Below are 8,405 nucleotides of genomic sequence, written 5' to 3'. Positions count from 1 at the left end.
GTCTGGAATCTTCTAAGAATGATTTTGGCCTCAGGAACTTGGTTGTTGGACTGACCTGAGATCCTGACCATGGCCGTGCCACCCAGGGATGCAAAGGCAGATGGGTGGGAAGAAGCCCCAAGATTTCCCAGGGAGTGGATTGAGTAGCTGGGTTGTCCTGGATGCAAAGGATCAGGGAGAGGAAAGGTAAGCCTCGGAGCCCCAGAAAGAGGCTGTCAGGCCCAGAAAGAGTGGCCTCTCCTGGCCTCTCATAGTGCAATGCCTCAGATTCTCTTAACTACCTCTTCACACCTTCAACACCAGTACCACCTCAAAGACTCTTACACATTGTCAAGTTGTGCTGCCAGTCTGATGTGCAGTATTGGCCTTTCTGGACCACAGCCTCTATGTGCGGACCCTGAGGAAATACTTCCTAGAAGATTTCACCTCAACGACGCCAATCTCTTATTACAACTGATTTTTGAGATTCATCTGACCCGCATTGATTATCCCAGTAAAGTACAAAAGATTTCACTTCCAAAAATTCTTAATTCAAAATACATCACAGAAACAGCCTTAAGAGAGTCTTTTCTTCCCTTTGAAATTTCATAAGCCAGGCCTCAATTGTCTACAACCCTCCCAGCATTACCTTCCAAGTTCCTACAGAACAGCTCACTGAGTTCTAAGTCCTTTTCCAGTTCAGAGCTCCAAAAATGTCCACAATCCTCCCAGACACATATAGTCACGTCCAAGATAGTAATTCCCCATTCTCAGTAGCAATTCTGTCCTAGTTACTTTCTATTATGTGATGAAAACATGGACCAAAACTAACTTGGGGAGGAAAGGTTTTATTTCACCTTCAACTTATAGTTCATCATGGAAGGAAACCAAGGCAGGAACTAGGGCAGGAACCTGGAACACAGACCATGGAAGGTAGCTGCTTACTGACTTGCTCCCCTTGCCTAGGCTCAGCTCATTTTATTATGCAACATAGGACTATTTGCCCAGGGGTGTTACCACCCATGGTGGGCTGGGCCCTCCCACATCACTCAATAATCAAGAAAATTCCCCACAGACACGGCCACAGGCCAACTTAATGGAGGAAATTCCTCATTTGAGGTTCCCTCCAACCATGTGTGTCAAGTTGACAACTGAAACCATCCAGCACAGAGAACTTGTTAGCCTCCTGGAACATGCCCTCAGTGACCTACTTCCTCCAATCTGACCTCTCTTTGTACAGTTCTGTAGTTCCCCATAGTCTCTTCACATTTTTAATTCATTCATAAAGGCATAGGCCTCATTAGCCTATTCTTCCCCAAAGCCTGTCAGCTGACAACCAAGCCCTCAATATATGAGCCTGTGGGGAACATTTCATATTCAAACCAAAACATTTCTTCCCAATTTCTAAAATGCTCATATTCAGCTAATAATGCAAAATGAATTTAGTCCATCTCCAAGAGTCCCCCAAGTATGAACAGTTCTGACATTTTTCAAAAGACCAAGTACAGGGCTGGTAAGATAGCTGAGTGGGTAAAGGTGCTTGTTGTCAAGCTAGATGACCTGAGTTTACTCTCCAGAACCCACGTGGTGGAAGAAGAGGATGGACTCCTACAGGTTGTCCCTCTGACTTCCACATGTGTGCTATGATGTGTGTGCATGTGCACATGCATGCACACAAACACAAATGAATAAATACATGTAGAAAATAAATTTTCTCTACCAAATTAGTTTTTCACCATTAAAATCAACCTTTTACAAAGCCTTAGGGCCTGGAAAATGTAGAATGGTTCTTTGCTATCACCTAGTCCCTTTCCCAATAGAGTTCTATTCCTATCTGAAACCTCATGAGCAGAAGTGAGCTCCCATAAGAATCATTCATTAAACTCTGCTTTCAGCATTCCAGGGCTTATGTAGTCCAAACTTTTCCAAATTTCTACCACAAACTGGTTTTAAAGGCTTGAGAACCACATGGTCAGGTTTAGTCACATGAATGAGTCTACATCTCTGGTACCAACTTTCTATGTTAGCTCTTTTGTGCTGTGACAAACACAGGAGAAAATGTCAAAGCAAAAAAAGATTTATTTTGGGTAAAGTTTCAGACTGCCACGGTGGGTAGTACTAGTAGAGCAGAGAAAATCCCATCACACCATCTAGGAAGCAGAGAGAATGCATGTAACATAGGCTTTCTCCCCCACCCCTTTTCTTCCATCTAAGTCCCCAGCCTATGGGAAAGTGCCATTCACATTCAGGACAGGCTTTCCCCCCTGGTTAATATTCCCTAGAAACACCTTTGTAGACATACCTTCAGGTATACTGAGACACTTCACAGCATAATCAGAATTACCCATCACAAGTCCTCCTCTTGCCGATTTGACATCTCATTAAACCATAATAATGATGTTGACTATTATTCCTCCAGCCCCTTATATGCTTTAACTCTACAGAACTACAGAGTGACGTGTTCTTTCCTTGAAGCTCAGTGAAGGACTCTGTGCTTCCTCTGGGCTCTTTCATTCAGAGGATCATTTTCTATCATTTGTACTATCATATGCCACTTCTCCTACCTCCAGTCCTTTCATTCCAGCTGTTTCACTTAGTCTATTAACTTGTTTTTTTTTTCTACATAGACTTCCATATGTAATATTTCTCATTTATTCTTATTTCCTCAAAACCATTTTTAAGCCAGCCTAAGGAGATGGATGACTCAGTCATACTGGCTTTTCTTTCCCCCTTTGTACTCTCTTTTGTAGTATGATAATATATGCTATTCCTTTTTTTATATATATAGTATAAATAATGAAATGTACAAAAAACTCATAAAATTTAACATGCTGTAGAAATTTATGAAATTATTGGTACTTACAAATGAAATTGATTAAGATTAAGGCAGTCTGATGGGTTCAGTTTTTCTGTATCATAACGACAGGTGGATTGTTTATTTCTATAGGCCGACACAAGGACTATATAACCTAATTTGCTTTTAAATGTCTTCTCAGTAGGAAAGTCTGAAATTTCTTCTGGTTCTTCAGTTGTTCATCCTTCATGCTTTCTACAGTGACTACCTTCTGTAAATTATGTTGTACAGATCATTTCTAAATTCTACAGAATCACAGGATCATCTAATATAGTGGTTTTCATCTCTTTGAGCTGTAGAATTTTTTAAGAATTTTATTATTTGTGTTTTATGTGTATGAGTGTTTGGTGTGCATGTGTGTAAGTGCACTTGTGTCATGCAGTGCCCTCAGAGGTCAGAAGAGGGTGTCAGATCCCCTGGAATTGGAATTATGGACCATTGTTAGCCACCATGTGGGTGCTGGGAATGAACCTTCTGCAAGAGCAGTCAGTACTCTTAACTGGTGAGCCATCTTTCCAGCCCTGCTGAGCTGTAGAATGTTTTAAGTTATGGAAGCTTAGTGTTGAAACAAATAAATATAGAGTTGCTTGCTGTACTTGAAGAGAGAGTTAGAACTCTTGAGCTATACCTGTTGGCTCCATTTTATATAAGCAGCCTTTATGGAATTGCTAAGTCTTCTCAGAGCACAATTTGAAAACTATTAACTGGATATAACAACTTTTGCGGGGGAGAAGAACTGAGACGCAAAAGAGACTAGATAGATTATTCAATATCAAGCAATTTATAAAAATATTTTCCCACCCTCACTTTATTATGCATGTGTTTGTAATCAGTAATATTCTAAACAAATCATAATTTTTATAATATTAGCTGAAACTTCTTATGGATTTGGTGGTTTCTCAGCAGTTCTTTTACTTCACATGATCAGTCTAAGCCAATCAATATCACTCTTTCTTCAAACTACTATGTACTTCAAGAATAAGCATGCGATCCAATTTTGGCATCCAAGAGATAATTCTTTTCTTTTTCCTCTTTTTTCATAAATAAGATTATGGGGTGCCTCCAGAGGTGCCTTGGATAGGTTTATAATTTGGTAAAGAAAAAACAGTAAACACTGCTCACATTTAAGGCCTAATGCAAGGCCTGTCTCCATTATTCAAATTTTGTTCCATTACTTTAATACATGTTGAGTAGTCTATTTTTACCAGAGAGTAATCTGCCTACCTGCTTTCCTGAGAAGCCCTACTGCTTGATCCATAGGATGACTTTAACAGTCATTTTATGTAAGGCACAAATCCAGAGGTGGTATATGAGATCTCACTAAAGAATCCTTTGATGTGGATTTGAATTGAGGATTAAGACAGAATTAGAGAAGTTGTACTGTGGCATCCCTGGCATTCCTGTTTCCTGCTGCTTCTGTTTCAGATTCCTTGATAGCATGTTTTTGGGACTCCTCCTCTCTGAGTTGACTGTACTTGTTAGTCTTCCATACTGGCTTCTTCTCTAATCTAGGAATGTTGGAGTTCCTTAGGACTCTGTGATTTTCTGTCCTTTAATAACTTCTTTCCACAGTTTTAAGTACTATTTTGAAAACTACATAAAACATTTTTATTTTATGTGTAACTTTTAAAAATCTTATTGATACAAGAGAGAAGGAGTATCTCCTAGAGGTTTCTTAGTCTCATTCATAAAAGAATTTAAGAATGGACTCAAATAGAAGATTTAGGACAATTTTATTAAAATTTAAAGACATCCTCAGGGCAAGGGAGTTGAAAATCTTGGCATCTAGTTTGAGGAGGAGAATGGAGGGGAGAAGGAACAAAGTCATGAAGCCATGCAGGTGTAAAGCCTGCATGGAAGTCACACACATGGCCAATTGGCAGATACATGGCAGGGAGAAGGAAACTTCAGAGAAAAAGTAAAGAAATACAGGGTGCTGGGGCAGCCCAAAGCATTAGAGAGAGCATGCTTAGAAAAGGTGTATGAAGAAGAAAAGGAGAAAAATTACACTTCTTACAGAGGGCCAACATGTCTGTGGCTGATATATGGAAGCACACAGCAAAAACCACTGAACAGGACCACTCCATGGATAGGAACAGCAGTTTATTTTGGGAACAAACCAACTGCTGGGATTCCTCTCAGAAAGCAGAACAGGTTTTATAGGCAGTTAGGGGCTCAGGCAGCTTTCCATGATGCTCCTGCCTGGTTGGGGAGGGCGGCAGGAGGGGATGACTGTTGGGGAGTGAGGAAGTTGTGTCTCCTGATAAACAGTGGGTTTTGAGTCACCTGGTATCTGAGGAATGCTAGTTTCAGTTTCTTCTTTCTGGTTGAAGAGCCTGTTAGCCTGCCATTCAAGGGAGCTTGGCAGCATTGCTGCCATTTTGGGGACCTAACAGCTGGGTCCAGAAGCACTGCACTAGGAGGTGGGAAAGGTGAGTCTTCCAACGGATAGACTAGAGATTTTATAGAATTGACCAGTTAATCTTAGGTGACTTTTACTACTCTAACATTATATGTATGAGTGTTTGCCTGCATGCGTGTACATGTATCATGTGCATGCGATGCTTGTGGAGGTCAGAAGAAGGCATTGGATCCACTGGAACTGAAGTTGTGGAAGGTCCTTAGGTGCCATGTGAGTGCTGGGAACCAAACCTGGGTTCTCTCTCTGCAAGAGCAGCCAGTGTTCTTAACCACTGAGCCATTTCTCCAGCCCCAGATGTTTTTATTTTAGAAAAAAACTGTGTTTATACTTTTGTCATCATGTTCTTGATGCAGCACATAACAAAATAAGGACTTTTGAGATACAAACTACATGATAACAGCCCCTTCCTTTAGACTCCCAGAATTAAAGAAAACATATACATATACACATATTTTCAACACTGACAGTTTTTTAAATAAAACAGAAATGCCATTTCTCTAGAATGAAGGGAAACTTAAAAGCTGGTAAATTTATTGAGCTTTTAAAAAATAAAATAGCATGTACAAGCTAAGGGCAAAACCTATTGAGTAACAAAGTAAAAAATTAACTTTTTATTTAATGATCTAATTAGCATTGTATTATTCATTTTCAGATATTGAGAGCACAAAATTTTTCTGTAGAGTGCAACATCTGGAAGAATATAAGAATTGAAAGTAAAAGCATTTGTTACCATTTATATCTATGCAATAAAATGGCATTATAAAAATATTGATATAACTCAAATTCATTTATAGTCATTTTATAATTTTAGTACAAAACCCTTCAATTCTTTTTCAAGTGTCTCTTGTTTTGTGGACTTCTGATATACATAAAACTTTCATACCATCCAAAACATATATTCATCTAGTGTGTGTGAATATTTTAACAGCTTGTAAAGAGAATTGCTTCCTCTTAGATGATTCTGGAATGGGCACAAGGTCGGCCTCTTCTCTGTGTGTACACGTATGTTCTTTTTATAATCAGTTTGTAGCCACTGGAGTCACTGGTTTGGAAAGTAGGGTCCTGGCCTTCCTGTTGCTTTTTCTCCTTCTTTGGTCTTTTTCAAAGAGGCCATTCACATTACTACATTGTACGTTAGTCTCTTCCTTTGGAGTGACATCTGCAAAATCTGCTAGTTCTATGGCACCATCAACTGTTTCATATGTTTCTGGATCTTCATTTTATTTTTTTTTCTCTTGAAAATTTTTTCAACAACTTCCTCAATGCCAATTTCTGCTAGTTTTCAGAAAGCATAGAGCTCTCGAATTGCAAACTTGTAGTAGTTTTCCACGAATTCAGAATGCTCCAGGAGGGAAGTCTAAGCAGAATATGTCAAATTCCAGTTCATCAGTCACATTTATCTCCAAGGTTTTCTACTGTTCATATGACATCTGATCAGATTTAGGGATGGAGACCTTAAAATAACCATGTACTAAACAACCAATGTAATTAGAAGACATTCAACTGTATCCATTATCTTTTGACCTGGGTCAGAGCAGAACACAGCAAAATCTGTTTCAGTATTAAGATGAATGTGACTTTGATTATAAATATCTCCCAGTTACCTACAACTTTGATGTTGCCATATACAATAGGGACACCTAAGAGATTTCTCTAAGAAGACAGTTCAAAGGTGAAATACCTTTAAAAACATTCTGTCACGCTTAGAGCTGCTTGCTCATGCTGGTGCATTTCCTGCTTAGGTAGCAGGATGACAGGGTCATGTGCCTGCATTGTAGTGTGGCCACCAGGGCACAGCAGCAAATTTATCTTTAAATTAAGGCTTAGTTCAGATACCACTTTCTTTGTTTTTTTTTAATTATTTTTTTAAATTTTTAATATTCTATTATTTTTATTTTATGTGTATGTTTGTATTGCCTGTGTGTAGGTAAGTGCACCTGTGTCATGCAATGCCCGTGGAGGAAAAAAAAAAAGGCTGTTGGATCCCCTGGAACTGAAGTTACGGATGGTTCTTAGCTGCCATGTGGGTGCTGGGATTCAAACGTGGGTCTTCTGTAAGAACAGTCAGTGTTCTTAACTGCTGAGCCATCTCTCCAGCCCCACACCGCTTTCTTTGTAAAGCCTTCTTGATGCCTGCAACAGAACATATATTTTTCACATAATTATTTCATGCATACATTTTCTTATTAGAAGCTTTTAAACTTGGGCATTGGAGAGGTTTTTTTTTTGTTGCTTGAATAAGTAATAGATAAAAATGTCTTTCTTCTGATTAGTATTCTGTTAATGCAAGATCCAAGGTCATAATGCTATCACCATGTGATTAACTCTTCCTCTTCCATCACCACATATTGCATTCTCATCTTGCTCATCTTGTAAAGGAAGTATGAGAAGTAGACCTTGATGGACCAGTAACATTATGTTGAACACTCCTCTGGGACACCCTTTCTATCAGGTTCCCAATCCACACCATCAGGTGCAACAAATGCTGTACACAGTGTTAATCAGAGAAGCATCTCTTTTAAATAAACTGCAGTTAAATGTAGAGACTTGTGACTATTCAAAGTATGAGAATAAGTGAGGGTTGAGCAGTCATCCCTAAACAAGACATTCATACCACTTCCTCTAAGGCTCAAGAACACTGTGGAAGGTGGGGCAGAAAGAATGTAAGGGCTAGATAGGGAGAAGGACTGCAACATGCTGTCTTCTGGGTATGATACAGCCATTGCAGTCTCATGATCTCATAGCTGCCATTGTGCACTGGGCCTGCACAAGACTGGCCTGTCATCCTTCAATCTTGGATCAGGGAGGGACTCATGTGACCATAACCCATCTTGCTGAAATATTAGCTACTGGTGGAGTCTGGGAAAGAGGCAGTCATTATCTTTACTTGTGTATTCACAGGTGAGCCCAGCAGGCTCCAGTGAATAGTTTGAAATCCACTGTCACACAGACAGCCCTGCTTAAACTCAGTAGGTCACAAGACAAAACAAAAATCATGAATGTGAGAAAGGGACTTTAGGGAGGAGGTGAGGGATTGATAGGGGTGGGAGGGAGATATGAGAGGCTTGAATGCAGTATATACATGTATGAAATTGTCAAAGAAGAAATTTAATAGAAGTTATATATATAAAATATTCTTTTGATATATAA

General features: G+C 39.3%; 1 protein-coding gene and 1 pseudogene across 1 annotated transcript in view; one reads left to right on the top strand and one right to left on the bottom strand.

Moving 5' to 3' along the window:
- The window catches only part of Ccdc73 (coiled-coil domain containing 73), a 180,938-nt gene that overhangs the window by 133,971 nt on the left and 38,562 nt on the right, over positions 1–8,405 (top strand). The gene's annotated exons all lie outside the window — the stretch shown is intronic.
- Positions 5,968–7,624, bottom strand: LOC103748915 (annotated as a pseudogene).

Source organism: Nannospalax galili, unplaced genomic scaffold (genome assembly GCF_000622305.1).
Source record: "Nannospalax galili isolate Female #2095 unplaced genomic scaffold, S.galili_v1.0 scaffold11, whole genome shotgun sequence".
Lineage (NCBI taxonomy): Eukaryota > Metazoa > Chordata > Mammalia > Rodentia > Spalacidae > Nannospalax > Nannospalax galili.
This window is presented reverse-complemented; position numbering and strand designations above follow the sequence as displayed.